The 23841-nt window shown below is 39.4% G+C and overlaps 1 long non-coding RNA gene across 1 annotated transcript in view; it reads right to left on the minus strand.

Moving 5' to 3' along the window:
• Nucleotides 1-22001, minus strand: part of LOC129151886 (uncharacterized) — a 32193-nt gene extending 10192 nt beyond the window's left edge. Inside the window, exon 1 of the long non-coding RNA XR_008558595.1 lies at nucleotides 21976-22001. This is a non-coding gene — a long non-coding RNA (uncharacterized LOC129151886). The remainder of the gene's footprint in view (nucleotides 1-21975) is intronic.
• Nucleotides 22002-23841: the final 1840 nt, after the last annotated feature.

A 23841-nucleotide genomic window follows, 5' to 3' on the forward strand; every position in this document is an offset into this window, starting at 1 on the left:
CAATTATCAAAGTCAGAAAATTAACATTAATACAATACTATTAACAAGTTTATAAATTTTATTTAGATTTTACCAAGTATCCCAATAATGTTTTTATGACAAAATAAATAAATAAATAAATAAAGCAGCATGCACCGCATTCAGTTGTCATTTCTCTTAATCTTTTTTTATTCTGGAACAGTTCCTTGACGAACTGCTTTTAATATTTGTCATTAGCCAATAAAGTACCATTCATACCTGTCAGAATGGCCACCATCAACAAGTCAACAAATGACAAGTGCTGGTGAGGATGTGGAGGAAAGGAAATCCTAGTACACTGCTGGTAGGAATATAGACTGGTGCAACCATTATGGAAAACAGTATGGAGTTTCCTCAAAAAATTAAGTATGGATCTGCCATTTGACCCAGTGATCCCACTTCTATGAATATATCCTAAGAAACCTGAAGCACCAATCAGAAAGAAAGTATGCATCCCTATGTTCATAGCAGCACAATTTACAATAGCTAAGATATGGAAACAGCCTAAGTGCCCATCAGTAGATGAGTGGATAAAAAACCCGTGGTACATTTATACTATGGAATACTATGCACCAGTAAAAAAAGAAGAATCTCTTACCCTTTGAGACAGCATGGAGGGACCTGGAGAGTATCATGCTAAGTGAAATAAGTCAGTCAGAGAAAGACAAGTAAAGTAACAAAATAAACTGATGAATGGAGTGGACCCAGAGACATGGAAGCATGAAACAGAGTGCGGAATCTCGGAGGGAAGGTGGGAGAGGGTCAGTGTGTTGGAGGTAATCAACCAAAGACCTTGTATGCATATATAACCCATGGACACTGATAATAGGGTGCTGAAGGTATGGGGTGGAGTTGGGGGAGGGCTGGAGGAGGTCAATGGGGGGGAGGGGAATATATGTAATACTTTCAACAATAAAGAATTATTTTTAAAAAAATTGTCATTAGCAAAACACACTAAAAGAGTAAATGTCATTCTAAAGCAATGGATTTATTATGGATGATTATTTGGCATTTGTCTGCCATTGCAACCTTCCTTTACCAGGGATTGTTGGTGTGAGCATATTTCCACTGGTCTTTTAGAAGACCTGCACCACAGAATATGAAGGACAAACTGGGGGAGCTGGTGATCCATTAGCTACTAATTAATTCACTATTGCTCATGAGTAGCAGCTACAAGAACATCCCAAATCACCTGAAACATTTCTAAGTTAAAAATAAATTGAAGACATTATAGAAAAAAACTTTAAAAATATTCATTTCAATAACTGAATGCCTAGATGCAATTCCTAGAAGTACTTCAATCTAAATAATTAAACTGGTTAAAAATTCATTATTAAATGAATGTGCAGAATTTGGTTTATGATATAAGAATAAAGACATTCTGGTCAATTCTCTTTTCTTTTTTATTAACATTTTAAAAAATATATTTGTATTGATTTAAGAGAGGAAGGGAGAGAGAGAGAGAGAGAGAAACATCAATGATGAGAGAAAATCATAGAACAGCTGCCTCCTGCATGCCCCACACTGGGGATCGAGCCAGCAACCCGGGCATGTGTCCCGCCCAGGAGTTGAACCGTGACCTCTTGGTTCATAGGTTGATACTCAACCACTGAGCCATGCCGGCAGGGCCTTTTTTATTAACATTTGAATTAGCCTACAAAAAAATCACATATTTAAGTCCAGTAAAGCCTCAGAAGCTCATTTTCTTTCACAGTGCTCATTGATGGTTTTAATTCTCAATTTTTCAGATTTCATCTACATAACAGCAAGCAAATACTTTAGAAATAAATAGTTCCAAAAAAGCATGGGCAAGGGTGTGTTATACATATCTCTTTTTTCTGGAAGTTCCCAGTAAAATGTTCCCTAAATTTTTCTTCAAACCAGTGTATTCTGTCACACACTAAAACCAGTTACTAGCCAAAATGATTAGTTATCATCATGTTCTAGGCAAACGTCTAACTGATCCTCCTGTTTCTCTCCAGTCTTATGAAAGAGAATGAAGAAATTACATTTGAGGAAGAGAATATCCCCAAATGGGCTGAGTTTAGGGCATCCAAATCAGTACATGGGGTTAAAAACATGTGGCTCCGTTCAAAAACCACTTTTTTCAAGTTGATTTTTTTATACCCATCTTAAAAATAAGGCTATTCCTTGAAGTAGGGTTAGTAGCACCAAACCCTTACCCTATTCTCAATATTGAAAACAAATTATGAACCTTTTCTTCCACTGCAGAGTTGCAATACAACAGTGGGGAGGAAATCATTTGTTCACTTGAGTTGAGTTCAAGATTATACTCGAGTCTGATTGCATAAGCTCATTCACATGTAAGAAGAAACAAAAGGCTAACAGCTCTCTGGGTGGAGTGTCAGAGGCTCAATGTTTGCATGAAGAAATTGAGGGAAAGATTAGAGAACAATTTTCTCTTGGGGAATGATAATGGTTAAGCGGTCTTTTGTAGGGGAAGTCCATTGCTAGGATTAAAGGCAGGATTAGTGGCAGAGAATTGAGAAATTGAAATGGAGAGCCTCTTAAAATGGCAAATTAGTCGGAATATCCAGGGAGTTCTTGAAATGTGAATTCTAAGGAAATGTATAATACTTAAGAAGAAAAGATGAATTCAAACTCACTATTTCAAAATGATGACACTGTAAGTGGATCACAAAGTGATGGAATTTGCCAGTGCCTTCAAGGAAAATCAAGAGACCAATAGTAGTATGGTGACTGAGTCAGTTTTTAAGTGAAGGTACAAATTCAAGAAAACTCAAGAAGTGATTATCAGCATCATGGTGGAGTGAGAGGACTCCTCTATATCACCCCTTAAATCTACAACTAGTTGGACACCTATAATCCAACAAGGGCTCCTCTATTCATCACAGTGGCATGCCTGAGAGATCCATACATTGGTACTTCTGAAGGTGGACTTATTGGCATTCTTAGGGTAGGCAGGCTGGGGGAAAGGACAGGCATAATACCCACAAACACGGTTCCCTGGACACTGTAGCTGAGCCTGTGGTCCTAAATGCAGTAGCAGAGAAGTTGGGGTGTAGCCCCCACACTATGGCCTGGTGGAGAGTAAGAGGGGCTAAGGTAGCTTCATTGTCCAAGAATCCAGCTCCCTCCCCCACATGTGGCTGAGCCCAGTAGCAGCAGCAGAGATGTGTCTATGGCCTCCCAGCTACAGCACAATGCCACCAGTAACCATAAGAAACCAGGTAATATAGCACAATGAGCTAGCAAAGCTAGCCCCCCTCCACATGCTACATCTCCCTACTACGATGGCGATGCCCTAAGACCCAGGCAGGGACACCCACCACCCTGGTCACCCAGAAAGCGACTCCGACCACCACAGTGATGTCTGCCACCATGACCCTTGAGGGTAAGTAGCACAGGTAATAGAAAACAAAAACTTGGACGATAGCACCATCTACTGGTAAACAAAAGAAAGACCTCCAATTATCATCCTGTTGAATTGTTAAAATCAAGAGTACCTAAATTAGAAAGGTGTTCATTACTTCAAATGTGCTGTCAAAGGAACAACACCTCAAGAATCATAAACAACTAGGGTAACATGGTAACCCAAAAAGAAAATGACAATTCTCCAGAACACAAACACAAAGTCGTGAGAGATTGTGATCTAAATGATAGAATTCAAAATAGCAGTCATAAAGAAACTCAACAAGATACAAAAGACATAGAAAGGCAATTCAATCCACTCAGAAATAAAATTAATGAACAGAAAGAGTATTTTACCAAAGATATTAAAACTATAAAAAATAACTAAACATAAATTCAAAACCTCAATAACTCCATAAGTGAGATGAAAAAAAGGCAGTAGAAAGCATTAAAAATCGAGAAGACCATACAAAAAAAAGATAATGAGCTTGAAAATAATAATTTAGAAATGATCCAAGTGGAAAAAGAGAGAAAACTAATATTTTTTAAAAATGAAAGAACGCAAGAAAAACTATCTAACTCCATTAGAAAGGACAATGGAGAAACTATACAACTCCATTAGAAAGGTCTCTGGTAGAACGATATAACTCCATTAGGAAGAGAGATATAGAATGGGTATCCCAGGAGAAGAGAGGAAAAAGGCAACAGAGAACCTATTCAAAAAAATAATTGATGGGACCTTCCCAAACCTAGGGAAGGAACTGGACATTCAAGTATAAGAAGCTAACAGAACATGCAATTATCTAAATGCAAAAGGACCTTCTCGAGACCCATCACATTAAAACTGTCAAAAGTTAATAATAAAAAAAGAATGCTCAAGACAGATAAAAATAAAAACCAAAAGAAAAAACAACAGTAACCTACAAAACAAACCCTAACAGATTTCTCAACAGAAACCCTATAAACCAGGAGAGAGTGGAATGACATATTCAAAATATTGGAAGATAGAAACTACCAGCCAAAAATAATATATCCAGCAACATTATCCTTCAGATATGAAGGCAAAATAAAGATCTTTTCAGACAAACAAACCACAAGACCTGCATGACAAGTAGTGTTTAAAGAAACACTTCACTTGAAACAAAAAGACAAAAGTACACAAAACTTTGAGAAAGAAGCATAAAATTGCAACTCTACTTTAGAACAGGATGTTGAACACTTAATTGCAACATTAAGGTTAAAGAAAAAAAGCATACCCTAGCCAGTTTGGCTCAGTGGATAGAGCGTCGGCCTTCAGACTGAAGGGTCTCAGGTTTAATTCCAGTCAAGGGCATATGCCTGGGTTGCAGGCTCCAGCCCCAGTAGGGGGCGTGCAGGAGGCAGCCTATCGATGATTCTCTCTCATCATTGATGTTTCTATTTCTCTCTCCCTCTCCCTTCCTCTCTGAAATCAATACAAATATAGCTTTTGTTTTAAAAAGGAAAAAAGTGAGAGGTCAATGGGGGAAAAGGGAAACTCATGTAATACTTTTAAACAATAAGGAATTTAAATTTAAAAAAAAGAAAAAAAGCATGAAAATGACTATAGTTATTGAAAGTTGGTAATGAACAAACAACATAAAAAGGGACAATTTGAAATAAAAACACAAAAGGGGAGGAAGGAAAGGATGATTATTGTATAGGTGAATGAAGATAAGATACTATCACAAGAAAAAGGACCATTTTATTTATAAGACATTTTTATACAGATCTCATGCTAAACACAAAACAAAAATCTAGAGCTGAGACACAAAAAAAGAAAAACATAATAGAAAAAAAACAACAACACACCAAACTAGAATAGCAGACAGAAACCAGAAACACAAGGGAAAAGAAACAAAGAAAATGCAGAGCAATTAGAAAAAAAAAGATAAAATGTCAGTAGTAAGTCCTAATAATCACCCTAAATATAAATGGACTGGACTCACCTATCAAAAGGCAGAGTAGATGTATAAATTAAAAAACAAGGAGACACATCTAATCTCCAAAGACAAACATGGGCTCAAAGTGAAGGGGTAAAAGATGATACTCCAACCAAATGATATCCAACAAAAAGTGGGGGTAGCCATACATATATGAGACAAACTAGATTTCAAGACCCCAAAAATGGTAACAAAAGACAAAGATGGACATTTTAAAATGATGAAAGAGATGATCCATCAAAAAGACATAACATTTATTACTATATATGCCTCCAATGTAGAATCACCAAAATACATTATGCAATTATTAATAGATCTAAACAGAGAAATAGATAGCAATGCAATCATAGTAGGAGATTTGAACACCCCACTTACATTAATGTATTAATTATCCAGACAGAAAATTAGTAAGGAAACATTGGCTTTAAATGACACATTAAATCAGATGGAGTTAATGTTTCATCACAAAGCAACAGAATACACATTCTTCTCAAGTGCACATGAAACATTCTCAAGGACAAATTTGTTTTGTGTTAGGACACAAAACAAGTCTCAGTAAATTCAAATAACTCAAATCATGTCAAGCAACTTTTCTGACCACAATAGTATGACACTAGAAATCAACTACTAGAAGAAAACTGGAAAAATCACAAATAAAAATAAAACAACATGATACTGAACAACTATTGAGTCAATGAAGAAATAAAAAAAGGAACCAAAGAATACATAGAGACAAATAAAAATTAAAATGCAGCATACCAAATCTTTGTGATGCAGCAAAAGCTGTACTATGAGGGACATTTATAGCAATACAGGCCTACCTCAAAAAACAAACAAAAAAAAATTTTAAATAAACAATCTAATATTACACCTTATGGAACTAGAACAAGAAGAACAAATAAAGCCCAAAGTCAGTACAAGAAAGAAAATAATAAATCAGAACAGAAATAAATGAAATTGAGAATAAAAATGCAATAGAAAAAAATAATAATTCAGAGTTCTTTCAAACGTTAAACAAAATTGACAAACATTTAGCTAGACCAAAGAAAAATGAGAAAAACTTATGTTAAAAAATCAGAAGTTACAACAGATACCACAGAAATATGAAGGATTACAAAAGAATACTATAAAAGGCTATCCAGCATGAAATTGGACAATCTTGAAGGAATGGAAAAATTTTTAGAAGCATACAACCTTTCTTGACTGAATCATGAAGAATAAGAAAGCCTGAAATGACCAATCACTACCAAGGAAATTGAAACAAGTAATCAAAACCCTCTCCTCAAATAAAGTATAGGACCAGATGGTTTCACTGGAGATTCTACCAAACATTCAAAAAAAGCTTTAACACCTATTCTTTTTGGAAGGACTACTTAAAAAAATTTTTTTTTCTTTGTTAATCCTCACCTAAGGATATTTTTCCTTTGATTCTTGAGAGAGTGAAAGGGAGGGAGAGGAAGAGAGACAGAGAAACATTGATGTGAGAGAGATACTTAAATTAGTTGCCTCCAACACATGCCCAAACCGAGGCTGGGGTTACACCTGAAATTTATATAATGTTATTAACCAATGTTATCTCAATACATAAAAGCAAAAAGAAAATACTAATGATTTACAGATTCAGTTACAGCTATACCACAGCTAAAAAAACAATCATAATTTGAAACTGAATTAATGCTATATTGTTCTTTTTATCTGATTTCAAAACGTTAATGTTATCATAAGTCATACTTTTAGCAGAACTGCTGCAAATAAATGTTTGAGCTTGGCACCTTATAGTAAAATTCAATACTTCTAAATGTAAAGGAAGTAAAATGACAAGTTCCATTTGGAAGCAATAACTAATGTATAAGTCTGAACTTCACACTATTCCTAAGATTACACTGGTTCCCAGTTACCTACAAAATAAAAATCAAACTTCTTATCTTGCTATATCAACTAGATTATTGGCAGGAAAGAGCTGGGAGTTAAAAATAATGTCTTAAAGGGACTATTTATAGAGGTGTTAAAGGGACTATTTATAGAATATTGAGACACTCGGTAACTAGCACCAGAAGCCACTACTACTCATAGACCTGAGGGGCAAGGAATGGGGGAACACGGTTATCATAACCTTTGGAAGAGGGGCCACCCAAGAAAATATCTAGTCAAAGATTCACCACTTTCAACCTTGGCTGTGTGTTAGAGCTTGAAGAATTACTATCACCTAGGTCTGACCCCGAGATTCTGATTTAATGTATCTGGGATGTAGCCAGTGCATCCGGTTTTCAGAAACCTAATATATAATTATAATGTATAGCCGAAGTAGAGAACCCGGGTCAAAGAGGGATGTTGCAACTGTGGCAGAATGCAGGCACGGGGGAAGGGAGAGGATAAGGAAAAATGCTCTCACCCCTGCTACTTACAGAGTGGTCCTCAGAGTGTCAATGACAATTACCAGGGAGTTTGGTAGAAATACAGAATCATAGCCTCAGACCCAGTGAATCAGAATTTTCATTTCAAAAAGAACCCCAAGTAATCTGTATGTGTATTCAAGTGTGAGAAGTCCCTTTCTAATCTATTTCTTGTTTTTCATTGTCTTATTGGTGCTTCCCATTAGCCCAACCCCAGTGGATGCCAGAGGGCCAGGAAGCTTTCTGTTTCAGTCACAGGGGTTAAGTCACAACAGGGCACAGAACAGACAACTCAGAGAGAATGAATCTAAGGAAGCAAAAGGAATATGATCTGGTCAAAATGATATATTTGTTATTGTCTTTCTCCCCTATTTCTAGAAATAACTTTCTCTCCATTCTACCAGAGAATCCTGAAACACACACTTGACTTTCACTGCTTTAACAAGCAATTTTTGGCATCTACTATATGTAAATACTGCACTATGTATTTATGGAAGAAAAAAATCAATAAGAAATGGTGCTTATATTGAAGGAATGGTGGAGTAGGGTAGACAAGTAATGAATATTTTGTGCAGATTTGGAATCCAAAGAACAGGAAATTACAAAAAGAAAAAAAAGAACCATAGACTTGATACCACAAGAACTGAAAATTATTTCTCAATTTTTATCTCTGAAAGGAAAATTATAAAATTCACCTAGAGAAAGGCCACATAAGAGTCAGCAGCCAGCATACACAGCAGGAAAACATCCTAGATAAAGTTTATACAATACAACTATATAAACAAGTGTCAATTAAATTAGGTATCTATTCTGTTGCATTGATCTATGTGTCTGTTAATTCCAGTACCATACTGTTTTGATTACTATAGCTTTTTAATATAGTTTGAAATCAGGAAGTACTTATTTGTTCTTCTTTTTCAACTGTTCTATATATTGATTGTGGAGGTGCTTACAACAGATTATATGTTTTTCAAAACTCATAGAACTGTATACCAAAAATAATAAATGTTACTCTATATAGAACAAAAATAAATGAATAAAAATGTTGAAAATAACATACTAGACCAAAATATGATTGTCTTAGTTTCCTATGACTATTTTAACAAATTATCACAAACTTGGTGACTTAAAACAACATGAATTTACTCTTCTGTAGCTCTGAAGGCCAGAAGTCCAAAATGAATCTTACAGGGCTAAAATCAAGGCATAGACAGGGCCACACCCCCACAGGGACACTCTATTTCTTGCCTCTCCCAACTTTTGGTGCCTGCTGGTGTTAATTTGTGACTAAACCACTCCAATCTCTGTCTCCATGGTCACATTGTCCCCTCTTCTGTCCACGTGAAATCTCACTTTCTCTCACTTTATGACACTAGAAGAGGCCCATTGCATGACATTCGTGCACTGGGGGGGCAGGGGGCTCAGCCCAGCCTGTACCCTCTCGCAGTCCAGGACCCCTCGGGAGATCCGCCCACCTGCTTGCTGCTCCTTACTGCTCAGCTTGCTGCTCCTTAGTGCTGCCACGGAGGCCAGCTGTTAGCCCAGCTTTAGCTGAGCAGCACTCCCCCTGTGGGAGCGCCCTGACCTCCTGCGTTGAGCATCTGCCCCTAGTGGTCAGTGCGCATCATGGTGACCAGTCATTCTGGTTGTTCTGCTTAGGCTTTTATTATATAGATTTTGTTTGCATTTGAGCCCACATGAATAATCCAAAATACCAGTAATCTCCGCATCTCAATATCCTTAAATTAATCTCATCTGCAAAGTTGTTGCCTGTAAAATAATATTTACTGGTTCCAGGGATTAGGATGACAGCTGGGGGGAGGGGAGCCATTATCAGCTTCCCACAACCATTTTAAAGGGGAGCAATTTATACAGGGAATTTTTAATGGACTCTCAGTGTTCAATTTATTAATATAAGTGAAAATACATAAATGTTCAGCCTTTGAGTGGCAGAAAACAAGAAATGGGGCCATTTCTGGCTCAGTCAGTAATTTAAAGAAGTAGGAAAATGTATGGCAAATTCAGGTAGAGATAAAGAGACCAAATGACCAGAATACACAATGTGCTAGAGCATATTGTGAAATGATTTTAAGAGAATGGTTGTAGTCCACTAATACAGTACTTTGAATCCATTGAATCATTTTGCAGGTCTTAGAAAGCCAGTAAATATTTTTGAGTCTGTGGGAATCAAACCAGTGTTTATTAGTTGTATTAATACATGCAAAGTATGATGGCATTTATGTGTCAAGAGTTTCTTAAGCACTTTAAATATTTTAAACATTTTATCTTTATAACAACTCTATCTGATAGGTACTTTATTATCACCATTTTAAAAATGAGAAAACTGAGGCCCAGAAAGGTCAAGTGGTTTTCCCAAGGTCACAGCGCTAGTAAGTTGCAGGATCAGGATTCAAAGCAGGAAGAGAGCCTCCAGAGTCTTTGCTTTAAGTATTTGCTCTACTGAGGGAGAGAAAAGGAAAATACAGAATTTTGGCAGACCAGTAAAGATAAAGAATAAAGAAGTAATACTCTGAAGTATTGGTGGAATACAGATCAACTTGTCAAAAGAAGCCACAAATGCCCCATGTATTCCCTGCCAGGAGGGCTAGACTATGCACATGAAGCAGAGTAAACCCCAGTGCCATCCATCACTCGAAGTAGATGCACTTATGCCTCAGGTCCCTAAAGATCTCCGCCCCATCTTTCTTGGCAACATATCTATCCTTCAAATCATTCCACAGGCCCAAAGAAAAATGTCAACTTACATTCTTGAGTCATTCTAGTCCGATATTTTCTGGTAAATGTATGAATAAACACATCTACTTCACACGGCTCCTATAACATTTCTGAGAGTTGTAGACTTTTTATTAGAACTGCAATAAAGTAATGGAATAAATGCATGGTTTGAAAAAAATTTTTTACTGTTTTATATCCAATTCTTAATATTAGAATCATGTCCCTTTTCTATAAAATTGGTCCATTTTCTTTTGTACCATTTCAAATATAGTGCTTTATATCACTGCCGTTTCAGATGCTTTTTTTTTTATTATTTCAAAGTCAAAACAATGAGCTCAATGGGGAAACAAAATATGTGATTCTGCATGCCTTCAAAAATGCAAAGCTGCAGCATTCACTGGAACTCTCCCCAGGAGACTGCAGTCCGGTTCCACTGACTACTAATTACTGACTCGCAGCGAAAGTGTCACACGGCTCTCCTTTCAGCACTCGGTTGGCCATGTGTCTCTGGCAATAATCTCTCAACACATAAGCACTGTTCCCTTTCAGCACATTATTTAATCAATAAAGGAATGCCCTCGCACCAGCCAGGCCCAGAGCCATCTTGTCACAAGTGCTAAAAAAATGAAACAAACACCAGTCCTGCCTCCACAACCTCGCCATTAATAAACATGAATGGAGATGCCTTTAATACAGAGTCCATTCTCTGGAACACTTAAAACTGCACACATGTGCATGTTTGTGAGACTAGACGAGGAATCATTCATAGGATGGTCAGATTAGGCCAACTCCCACCCAACTGTTATTTGGTTCGAACTAGGAAAGGTGCCCCTTCTATGCTCTCTCAGCCCTGCTTGTTCACCAGAGAATATGTGTCCTTATCTATTTCTTGCCCGAATGAAGCAAGCTCTCCTTGGCAGGGTCTTCCCCCCAAGGCTGAACAAAGTTTCTCTGCACCTCAGTCTACAAAGGTGGACTTTCGTACCCCCCACTTTCCCATCTCTCTGTGTGTGTGTCAGGGGCCTCGCGCTGTGGAGCACTGTGCTTCTAAGTAGATTCAGATCCCCATTCATTTTCTCCTGGCTGTTCCTCATCCTATCTAATAATAGACAAATATGCAAATTGACCGCACCTTCGCTACACCCAAGCCACGCCCACCTGCCAAGCCACACCCACCAACCAATCAGGATGAGTATGCAAATTACCCCAACAAAGATGGCGGCTAATTTGCATATCAAGACAGCATCGAAAGAAGCCAAGAGCTGCAGAAGGGAGTAAAGCTTCGAAGAAGCAAGCAAGCCGGGGGGAGGGGGGGAGAAGAAGGGAGGAGCGAAGTCAGGGCCGGGGGCGAAGGGAAACGCAGGCGGGCTGGCGGAGAAGGCGGGGCGGGCGACAAGGGAGGAGCGGAGGCGGGGTAGAGTGCAGCAGGAAATCCTATTGCAGGATTTTTCCTGCAACTGGAATGCTCATTGGTTACAAAGCCACAGAAGAGAAGGGTTAGTCTTAGCCTTAGGCTCTTCCAAAATTCTAAAGCCTGCGAAGTCTTTAAGGAAAGAGGTGGTGTTTCTTCGTCCAGCTCCATAGTCTAACAGATTCTGGCACGGAGTAGATAGGGAATAGAGGTTAAGTGTATATATATATATATATAATTTCTTTGGATAACATTAAAAATCACCTTCTAGCCCAGCTGGCGTGGCTCAGTGATTGAGTGTCAAACTATGAACCAGCAGGTCACGGTTTGATTCCAGGTCAGGGCACATGCAGGAATTGTAAGCTAGATCCCCAGTTTGGGGTATGCAGGAGGCAGCTGCTCAATGATTCTCTCTCATCATTGATGTTCCTATCTCTTTCTCTCCCTCTTCCTTCCTCTCTGAAGTCAATAAAAATATATACTTTTTACAAATCACCTTCTATGGAAGCTAGTGTTAATTAAAACACCATGTGCCGGGCATTCTTCTAACAGAAACTCACTTTACACATAAAGAAACTGAGGCTCAGGAAGGCCAAGTCAGTTATGCAGAGTCACAGCAGGTGAGAAACAGAACCAGAATTTCAACAACCCCAATTGACACCAGAGCCTGTGCTATGGACCCCTTAACAGCTTTACTAGACTCCTCCCAAGCATTACCTGATGCATCATGTCTTCCTAGCTTTTTGTCATGCGGTTGTGTGGCTTATTATGACAAAACTAGCCCCCCCCCCCCGCCCAAAAATAACAAAATGATAATAACTCCCATTGGAAGCCATTGTTAAGATGTTCAGCAAATGTTGAACACCAATGACTGGGTGTACACACTGCATGAGAATCCTTGGCTAAAAGCTATTGAGAAAAGCAAATGATGAGATGTAGTCTGACCTCATTTGGGCTACAAGCCACTAAAGTTCTCAAAAGAATAAAACTATTCTTACTCTATAGAATATGATTTGGCCTAATAAGTTTTCCTACAGCTGAATATGACTTGGAAAAGAAGTGCTAACTAGAGAAGAAAATGTTAATATTGAAATGGCATTTATGTTGGAATATAATGGGTTCATTTCCCCTTTTTGAAAAGTCTGTTATTTCCAGTTCAAGTCCTAGAACTTTAAAGGTCTGTTCCCATCCTCTCCCCTCCCCGCCCCGCCCTGGGCTGCTTGCTGTGCATAAATTCTCATGACCAGTTGACTCGGCTATCAGTGTTTGAGGTGGAAGCCAACAGCAATCCCCCAGTTCCCTGGCATTCAAGAACCAGGAACCACTTTTTTTTTTTAAATTACTCTGTAATCATTCCATTTTCTGTGAGACTAGCCCCTCCATACTTCCAGGGGTTCCTAAAGGACTTCTCAATTCAGCCCCTATGTGTGTTATGTCCCTTTGTGTTGGCTCCAACTGATGGTGATCCTATGAATATGAATGATGACCAGAATGTCCTGCCCTCAACAGCCCTGTTAGCTATTGGAAACTTGTGCTTCCTTTATGGAGTCAATCCATCTCATAGTTGATCTCCCTTTTTACCTGCTATCTTCTACTTTTCTCAGAATTATTGTCTTCTCCAAAGAATCCTGCATTCTCATGATGTACCCAAAGTAGGAAAGCTTCAGTTTTATCATTTTTGCCTCTAGGAATTTTTCAGGCTTAATTTGCTATAGGACCCATCTGTTCATCTTTCTGTTAGTCCAGGGTATCTGGAGAGCTCTCCTCCACCCCCATATTTCAAAGGAGTATTTATTTTTTTCCTACCGGCCTTCTACACTGTCCACTTTTGCCTCTGCACATAGTAATTGAGGATATGAGGGTGAGAATGATCTTAGCCTAGATCTCTCATGATACGGCTTTGCTCTTGGTGATCTTTCCGAATTCTTCCATCGCTGCCCTTCTGAGTCTCAGCTTCTCTTAATTTCCTGGCTGCAGTTTTCCTTGTGAATTGATGACTGAACCAAAGCAAACACTTTAACAATTTTGATATCTTCATGGTCTAAGTTAAAATTGTGTATTTCTTCTGTAGTCATAATTTTTGTCTTGATGCTTTGGAAATTTCTTTCATTTTCATCAAACCACCCTCCTTGTAAAATCTTCCTCATTCCCAGTCATTGGAGAGCTCCTTTTCCTTCTTTACCAAAAGCATCATTAAGAGCTGCTGAGTTACATTGGCTTTGTTTTAAGATTACACAAGGAAATTAGATTATACCACAGATCAAAAACCAACTTCAAGTGGAATATTTTATATCATATATCCAACCATTTTTTCCATGGGTAACCTCTTACCAATCCTTCTCCTTTTACTCCTGACCTTCAGCAATGTTATCTTCCAAATAAATCCCTTTAACTCCATCTCTCCTCTCAATACTGTGAAGCTTTAACACAACTCCTTCTTGAGTTAACAGGAGATAATTGGCAAATTCTTGTTACTTCATTATGTAAAGCAAATAAAGCACTTTCTCCAATATTTAGATGAATTGGGGGATCACTCATTTATCATAACCAAAGAGCCTAAAAAGGGATTTTTTTTTTACAGAAAGAGAAATCCTCTTGTTTGAAAGTAGCCATCTCCAAGGGAAGCCAATATCCAATTTTTAGAGTTCTAGGAAGAGATGAACAGAGGTTTGCCTAAGCAGTCAAAGCTCTCATCAGTGTGGATAACTACCCTTACCTTGGAACAGAGCTGTATTAAAGTTAACTAGAAGTACATCCTGTTTAAGCATTATTTTCCTATAGAAAATATAAATAGTTCTTCCTGAGCTATTTGATAAGCCAATATCATTTAGGACAAGTGTTGTACTTCTTAGCAATATTCAATAAATATTTGCTAAAGAAATTGGTAATTGGAGTTACTTCCCAATGGAAAGGAGACAAAAGATGTAGGTAAAGTAAAATTGCTTAATTTTCACTTTAAGAGCAAAAACTTTAATAATTGCCCTGAGTCTGTTTTAGCAGAAATTAGGCACTTGGTTTTCATTAGGAGAGGCATTCAGAGATATTTCTCCTAATGAAAATCTAAAACCAGGCCTTTAAAATGGCTTAGTGATAGTGATGATTCTTCAGAAAGCTCACCGGTTTCACAGCCCTATGGGACATGTTGATCACTCATTTTATAGGTCAAGCACAAGTGCGTTTATTAATGTATGCTCTGATCTAACTCACAGTGCAAGATTAACTTCACAGTGCTTGATCAATGATACCCAAATTAATGGATTCATCAGTGCTGCCTATTGAGACACCCTCGTCATTTATATTGCATTTCTTCCAACTCGTAATTAGGCATGTAATCTGTGCAGTGTCTAAGACTCTTGAAAAGAAATCTACACCAGAAGAAAGGGAAGAGAGATCTTTATTATCTTGAAGACCTCTCTTCTGTTGCCTCATTGCTCCTACATTTGATAGACATCCTCTCTTGCTGAAGTCGTCCCTATCCTTATAAACTTTGTACTCTAAGATTATATTCTATACCAGGACTTTTTTTTTTACCCACAAAACTTCTATTCCTACTACTCCATTGAAACAACTCTCTCAAAAGTTTTCAACAATCTTCTAACCACCAAGTATAATCACTTTTTATAGAATCTAATATCTGATAACACTGATCACACACTCCAACTTGAAACTTTTTCAACTACTAGACCCTAAGACATTGCCTTTCCAGATCTTTTTCCTGGTTCTCTGGTCAGACTTTGCCTAATGGTGGATCTCTTTGTCTGGCCTGTTAAATCTTCCCCTAAATTCTGCCCTCACATCTAAGATATTTTATTTACTCTCATTCTTGTCATTCTACTCTATTGGCTTCTCCAAGTATGTATGTACATAATTTCCATACTTAAGTTATAACCTAGTTCCTAAATAAGAAAACAGGAGAAGTCTAAAATAATATGAACCAAATAAATCCCTGAATGTTGTTAATAAAAGCAAATATAAAAGAACTAAATTCTCCAGATAAAAATATTTTCACATATAGTAGATTATTATTCAGCCGAAGAAAATGCTACCATTTGTGACAACCTAGATGAAACTTGAGGGCATTATGCTAGGTGAAATGAGTCAGACAAATAAATATAGAAACCATTAGCCAAAATGTTACAGAAAACAGAGAAGGAAAATAAATAATATTCAAAGTGGGAGAAAGTACATAGCTACAGAAAGAGTAGTTTGTGGTTTGTTTGTTTTTTAATCAGAGACAATATGATGGTCAAACATGTCATTAAGTTTGAAACCAAAAATAAAAAGAATAATCTCTTAGAACATATATGACTTATTGGATCCATCTCAAAAAAATACCTAACTGGATGTGTAACCTTTAGAACAGAGATATTTAATCCTTAATTAAAATCTACACACTTCACTCTCCAAAAACTAAATAAAGTTCATTTGTTTAATCCATTCTGCATCTGGCTAAACCCTTTCTTGCAGATAAGGGAACTGAACTTCAGAGGCATGAAAATAACAACAGCTACTTATAATAGATTCCTCATTATAAGTCAGTTACTATGCTAAATACTTTGCATGCATTATTTTATTTAATATCAATAATCCTACAAATAAGCACTAACTTTTTTACTTTGCATATGAGCAAATTGCAACTTATAAAATGTAAGTACCTTTCCCAAGGTCATTTTGTTAACAAGGGGCATTGGGACTCAAACCCAGGTTCACCTACCCTGTGCTCCTAGCCACAGCAATAGGGTTGGGAGTGCATGCAGCAAAGCCATGGCCCATACTCAGTTCCCATACGTCCCCTCAAGAATGCCTTCTCTTCCACACTATCTCTTCAAGGGCAAGTTGTTGAGATATTAGGAATTATAATGCTAACCAAACTTCAAAGAAGTTGCTGAACATAAATTCTGTATAAAATGAACTATTTGCCTGGCAAAGAGGAATCTCACCTTGAGACCAAGGCCTCGGGTCTGTTGACCACAGAGACAAAGCAGCACTAATGACAAAACAAGGCTAGTGAAAGATCCATCAAGGCTATTAGATTCTTCCCATGGAGAACATAGATATAATAAAGTAAGATCATTTGGCTCCTGCCCTGTCTGGGTGGCTCAGTTGGTTGGAGCATCGTCCCATATCCAAAGGTTGCAGGAAGGATTCCCTCCCGGTCAGGGCACATACCTAGGTTGCAGGTCCGATCCCTGGTTGGGGCACATAAGGGAGGCAACCAATGTTTCCCTCTCACATCAATATCTCTATATCTTTCTCTCTCCCCTTTCCTCTCTCTCTAAAATCAATAAACATATCCATAAACATATCCTCGGGTGAGGATAAAAAAAATTATTCAGCTCCTAACTAGCAGCTTCTACTTATTCTTATGTACTTTCCTGTGTTAATAAGAATAATAGCTCCCCAAAGATATCCGCATCCTAATCCCCAGAACTTGTGATTACATTATGGCAAGGGAAAATTGAGGTTGCACATTGAATTAAGGTTGTTATTCAACTGATTTTAAAATAAGGAGATTATCCTGGATTATCTGGATGGTCCAAGATAATCTTGAGGGTCCTTATGAATAGAAAAGGGAGGCAGAAGAGAGAAAACCCAACAGTGGCAGCATGAGACAGGTTTGGCCTAATGTCAACTTTGAAGATGAAGGAATGGAGGCCATGAACCAAGGAACTCAGGCAGGCTCTAAAGGCTGGGAAAGGCCTCCAGAGAGAATGCAGCCCTGCTGACCTTTTGATTGTAGCCCAGTGAGACCTGTTTCGAAATCCTGACCCCCCAGAAATGTAAAACAATAAATTAGTGATATTTTAAACCACTAAGTTTATAGTAATTGGTTATAGGAGCAACAGTAGGAACCCCAATTCACCTTCACATAAAACAATACAAACTCATGATTAGAGGCATGGCCTAAGGTTAGAGATTAGAGGCATCTAATAGGCTCTCACAGCAGGGAGGCAGCAGCTTCCTGTTCAGAAAACTATCTCTTCTGTTTATGCAAATGTAAAAATTCCAAAAGACAAGCTAGGACAGACGTTGAGCAAAGATAATACATAGTTTTTAAATGGTAATCTTCATACAAATAGTCTAAGTGATCAAATGAGATATTGCATGTAAGGTACTGTGGTCAAGAAAGGGGCAAGTCCAGTTGTGTAGGCAGTTGGACAGACATGAGCAGAGCAAGGATGATGGCCCAGGACAGAAGGTCACCAGCATGAGAAGCCAGGGTGCCTAACAACGGGCAAAACTGGGAAAACAAGGGCCTTGCCCTAGGGTGACCTTTCCTCCCCTAGCACATCGCTGGCCATGCAGGTCCTACCCTCCCCTGACTTTTCCTCCCCAGGAATGTCTCCAGTCATGTGGTTTCAGACCCCCTTAGAGGAGGAACAAGGGGTCAGAAAATAGTCTCATGTGACTTCTATACAAGCCCTTGTATGACCACTCCCTTAGATATTGGGCCCCAGGACAATGAAGTTCTGACACACATTAAATAATCTTGAGAACAAGGCCTCGGGTCTGTTGACCACGGAGACAAAGTTTTGGTCAAACTAGAGATGACATTTAGGCCTCAGATGTGGTTCAGCTCCACACCCAGAAAAGTGGCAAACCCAGACAGAGGGATGCCATGGCTGACATCAGGCCCCAATGCAATGACCAATGACCCCTCCCCTAGCGCTGAACAATCAGTGGAAACCGTGACCCTGAAAGGACTCACCTGAAAAGCTGATGAATATTCTATTGAGATCCTCCCCTGAGAGCTCCCCTAATATTCCCTGCCTTTAAAAAACAGATAAAACTCCTCAAGGTAAAGGAAGTCAGTGTGGGCTTACTCTGGAGCACACCCATGCCTTTCTTCCCCCTTTCTCAGGCATATAGCTCTTCTCTCTTTTGCCTAAGATCTAAGGGTCCCAGTGAGACTTGCAACCAGGGGAGCAGCAGGCAGCAGCAGCTTGTCCTGGGCTAACCCTCTGAACCTGTCTCCAAAGTCCCCTTTTCTCTGATTTTTCAGAGCGTTAACCGCAGCCCTGCCTGGCTCACTTCTGTCACTGTCACTCTTACTTCTCAGTGAATCCATGCAGCCCAGCGTGGTTCATGTCTTTCCTATAACATTTCTAGAGAGCCACAATAGAGAACTGCCTAGGCTCTCTCTTTTTGCTTCATCTGTCCTGTCCTATCTTTGTTTCCCTGTCCCTGACTTTAGTAAAGGTAGTCTCAAAATCACCTAGTCTCAAATTATGAAATCTTTCCTTCATGAAGTCAAGAACCCACACACTACTGGCCAACCTAAGGCAGACCCACTCTAGGCCCAGTCTCTTTCCAGTGACACAGTGATCAAAAGTAACCTCCCAGGGTAATCTGATCATAAATTCCTAACTGGTCAGGTTATGGTGGATAGTCACACCTCAGGCCTAAGAAAGGGGTATCTTTACCATAAGCAAGCCCTGTCCATTGGTTTTGTGGATCTAGGTTGACTCATCTTTGAAATGATTCTTTTTCAGACACCATGGAAGTGTAACTACTCTCAAGGGAGCCTATAATATTGTTAACTATCCTGTACCTTGCTTTCTCCCACCTTCATGCAATCTTCCTTATGTTTCTATCTTAATTGCAAATGTGTAAAAGACACTGCAAAACTGTCATTCTCTGGAGCATTTGAGATCTTGCCTCCCAGCAATGTCATCAGTTTGGATCAAATAAACTATAAAAATACAGGTTTGGGCATTTCTTAAATTGACAATACTAAACAGGAGTACTGTGTATCAGTAAGTATTGGCTGTACTTTGTTTTTATCACTAGCTACTATTTCTTGCGGACCTATTGTGCTTATAAACATTCTCTCTAAATCTTGTAACAACTGTGCATGAAAAGGGGCCACATGCTGACCTGACTAGCTCAGGGGAGGCCTGCATGGTGGCCTTGCAAACTCAGAAACCTAAAGTAACCACAAAGGAGGGTCTGAAATTAAAACTTTTTAAACTAAAAGCAGTTTATGGTGGGTAGTCATGTCCCAGGCCGGTATCTTCCCTGACAAAGGTCAATCTTTACCTTAACTGAGCCTGTCTATTGTCTTTTTACATCTATGAGGGCATATCATTACAATGTCAAAGTAATTTTCCTTTTTCCAGACCCCTCAAAGCATAGGCACCACTCTGGGGAGACCACAGATTCCCTCATTGTCATTGAGTTAATTGTTAACTGTTAACTATCTTATACCCACCTATGTAAAAGAAGTATGTGCCTATCACTTTACTTTTTATCCAATCCCAGAGGTTTCTCTGCTTTGCTTTCTCCTCCCTTTCTAATCTATCACCAATGGATTTCATGTAAACTTCATACATGAAATGTTTTGATTGTAATGTATAAAACAAGGTGCAAAACTGCCATTCTCCAGAGCATTATCTCAATCCTTTGAGATTTTGCTTCCCAACAATTGTTGACAGGCTCAAGTAAACTCACAAGAATTGTTCACAGGTTTGAATGTTTCTTACGTTGATACAATCTTGCAAAGTCAAGTGAAAATACAAAAATCTGCCCTTCGATCTCTGCTTTTGTGGTAGGCAGTTAGACAGACATGAGCAGAGCAAGGACGATGGGCCAGGCACAGAAGGTCACTAGGGTGGAAAGCCCCAGGTGCCTAGGGATGGACAAATGTAGGTGGGAGGTCACCCTTAGGGTGACTTTTCCTCCCCTAGCATATCGATGGTCATTGGATTTGGATCCCATGACCTTTGCTCCCTAGAGATAACATCTAGATCTCAGTTATATTTCAACTCCAGGCCCAGAAAAGCAACAAAACCAGATAAGTGACCCCACCGCTGACCTCAGGACCAGCTACATTGTATAATGAACCCCTGCCCTGGCACCAGCCAATCAATCAATGAGACCACAACACTGAAAGGGCACACCTAGAAAGCGGCTGAATATTCTATTAAGATCTTCCCCTGGAACCTCCCCTAAAATCTCCACCCAGAAAACCCTTAGGACAGAGGACCCAGTGGGCTCTCCCTGATGGGAGCATGCCTGTGCCTTCCCCTTCCCCGCCCCCAGGCAGGTTTACCATTAGCCTCCTCACTCCCAAGCTCCAAGGGTCCTTCCTTTACCTCCATAACTTGTTTCCTAAGCCCGTTTCTTCTAGGAATGACTTCTTCTACCTCTGATTTATCAAATAATGTTCTCTTACAGTTTGGGTCTTGGCTCTGAATTCTTTCCTAGCCGGAACCCAAGTACCAAGGTTGCTAGACCTGTCTAACTGCCTTCAACAAACCCAAGTTTGGTCTGAGTCCACAGGGACCTCTGATGCCCTTCCCTCCGCCTACAACACTTTAACCCTGCCTCATTGTAAGATCTTGGTCAAATCTCTGGATCTCAATTACCTTGTCTGGAAAATAAATGAGGGAATTAAAAACTCACTAAGGTCTCTGGCAGCTCTTATATTCTCAGTTTTAAGATAAGTAACTTCCTCAAGGTACAAATGCCAGAACCATCAGTAATTTACTTATAATGACATCAAACATCCTCTTCTCCATTCCATTTAAAACCGGACAACCAATGGGTCCAGGCTGCCTGCCATTACTTGAGCCAGTTAAGCAGAGAGAGGGTTCAATCTTGTATGAGCTGTATTCTAATAATGCTGGCCATATGGGAGAGCAGTAGGTTATCCATGAAAACCTGTTCTGCACTTGCCCCCTCCCAAGCCAGCTGCTTATATTGGGTAGAAGGGCAGAGATTACTTGGGGAAGTAGGCAAAAGGAATAAGAATGGGTATAATGGTTACAGGTTACAGACAATTTGGTCTGGGCTCCGTTGTTTGGGCAACAAGGTGGTTATTCTTTCCATGATAGTGGGCCATATTCCAAGGTTGACTCCCAGGTCCAAGGTTGACTCCCAGGTCCCTGGGGCCTACAACTCACAGCCAGGTTAAAATGTGCTTTCTTTAATCAGAACAAAACAATCATGGTTAACAGAGCATGATTAATATTTCTCATAACCGTAGCTAGTCCCCATTATTCTATTTCTGCCCTTAACACATTCCTCTAAACCACCTCCCTACTTTTATCAGCATACTTACACTTCTAGCCTTGATTCTCAGGATAGCAGACTCCTGTGATTTTCCTTTCTCCACTGATTTCTTTTCACTTTGCATAGGTCATATGCCTGCTCAGTTTTTTAATGGGCCAGGATTCCTACATTCCCTCTGGTGGGGGTGAGGGGGGATAAGAAGAAATTAAAAATAAGTCCTTAATATGTATTGATAACTTATTTTGCTAGTGAAGGGAAAAGAGTATGCCTCATTGGAATATTTATTATTTTAGGCTGGTTAATTAAAACACACACACACACACACACACACACACACAAGAGAAGCTCTGAAAACCTTATAAAAGAACATTTACATTTATAAGGGAAATCTCCATTTGTAAGGGTGTCTCCCTCAGGGTACCAGGGCAGCCTTTACTTACTATCAATAGAGAAGTCCAGAATTGAAATCAGCATTGTTGTGGCAGAATGCACAGGAGAAGGATCAGCCAGCACTCTGAGGGAGGAAAGTTTAATCTTTACTTCGCAGATCTGCTAGTCCAGGGTAATTCTGGATCCAAAGCCTGAACTGAACTCGTGGGGAGGCTCTGACCTATATATCTCCTCCTGTAGCGGACCCCTGAGGGTCCCTGCAACTCTGCCCAAGTCAGTCTTGGTGGGGCCTTGGGGGCATGCTCCACAGCTCCGCCCAAGTCAGCTGTGGCAGGGCCCTGGGGTTAGGCTCTGCAGCTCCTCACAAATCAGTCAGAGTGGGGAAGTAAGACTACAGTTTTAACCAGATGCTGAACTAGGTTGCAAGCCCCTCCCCACCCCCATTTTTCTTTTCAGCATAACAATCTACACTTTTTTGCAGGGTATTTCCTGGTAACCTCCCATAACTGACACTCCATCCCCACCCTCTTCTTTTGTCTTTAGTAGAGGTGATATTTAAATATCTATCTATATCTATCTATCTATCTATCTATCTATACAGTAGTGTATATGATCTCACACACACTGAGTGGCCAGATTATTATGATCTCTGAACGCATAATAATCTGGCCACTCAGTGTATATCCTATATAATAAAAGACTAATATGCAGCCCTGACTGGTTTGGCTCAGTGGATAGAGCGTCAGCCTGCAGGCTCAAGGGTCCCAGGTTCGATTCTGGTCAAGGGCATGTACCTTGGTTGCGGGCACATCCCCAGTAGGGGGTGTGCAAGAGGCAGCTGATAGATGTTTCTCTCTCATCGATGTTTCTAATCTCTATCCCTCTCCCTTCCTCTCTGTAAAAAAATCAATAAAATATATATTTTTTTAAAAAGACTAATATGCAAATTGTCCCCTTGACCAGGAGTTCGACCAGCAGGCAGGCCAGCCAACCGCCCATGTCCCCTCCCCCTGGCAGGCTGGCCAGACCCACCCATGCACGAATTCATGCACCGGGCCTCTAATATATATATTTATATTTCAGAGAAGAAAGGAGAGATAGAAACAGCAATGATGAGAGAGAATCATTGACTGACTGCCTCCTGTGTGCCCCTTCTGGGAATCAAGCCCACAACCCAGGTATATACGCTGACTGGGGGTCAAACCATGACCACCTGGTTCATAGATCTAGGATCAACCACTGAGCCATGCAGGGTGGAGGGGCCGAAGGTGGTATTTAAGATGGTTTCTTCTACCATTTTGGTGAGGTACTCAGTGTTCCTGGGTTTCTTCCTCCTGTATACATGTTTTTAAACTTTAATTTACTTTTCTCCTGCTAATATCTCTCATGTTAATTTGATTATTACTTCAGCCAGAAGAACTTGAAGGGTAGAAGGATAACTTTTCCTCACTTATACTAGGAATGAAGCCATCTAGTGAATACTTTGCAACATAGCAGAAATTACTTATAAGCAAATTAAACAAAA

The sequence above is a fragment of the Eptesicus fuscus genome, chromosome 16, assembly GCF_027574615.1.
Source record: "Eptesicus fuscus isolate TK198812 chromosome 16, DD_ASM_mEF_20220401, whole genome shotgun sequence".
Classification (NCBI taxonomy): Eukaryota; Metazoa; Chordata; class Mammalia; order Chiroptera; family Vespertilionidae; genus Eptesicus; species Eptesicus fuscus.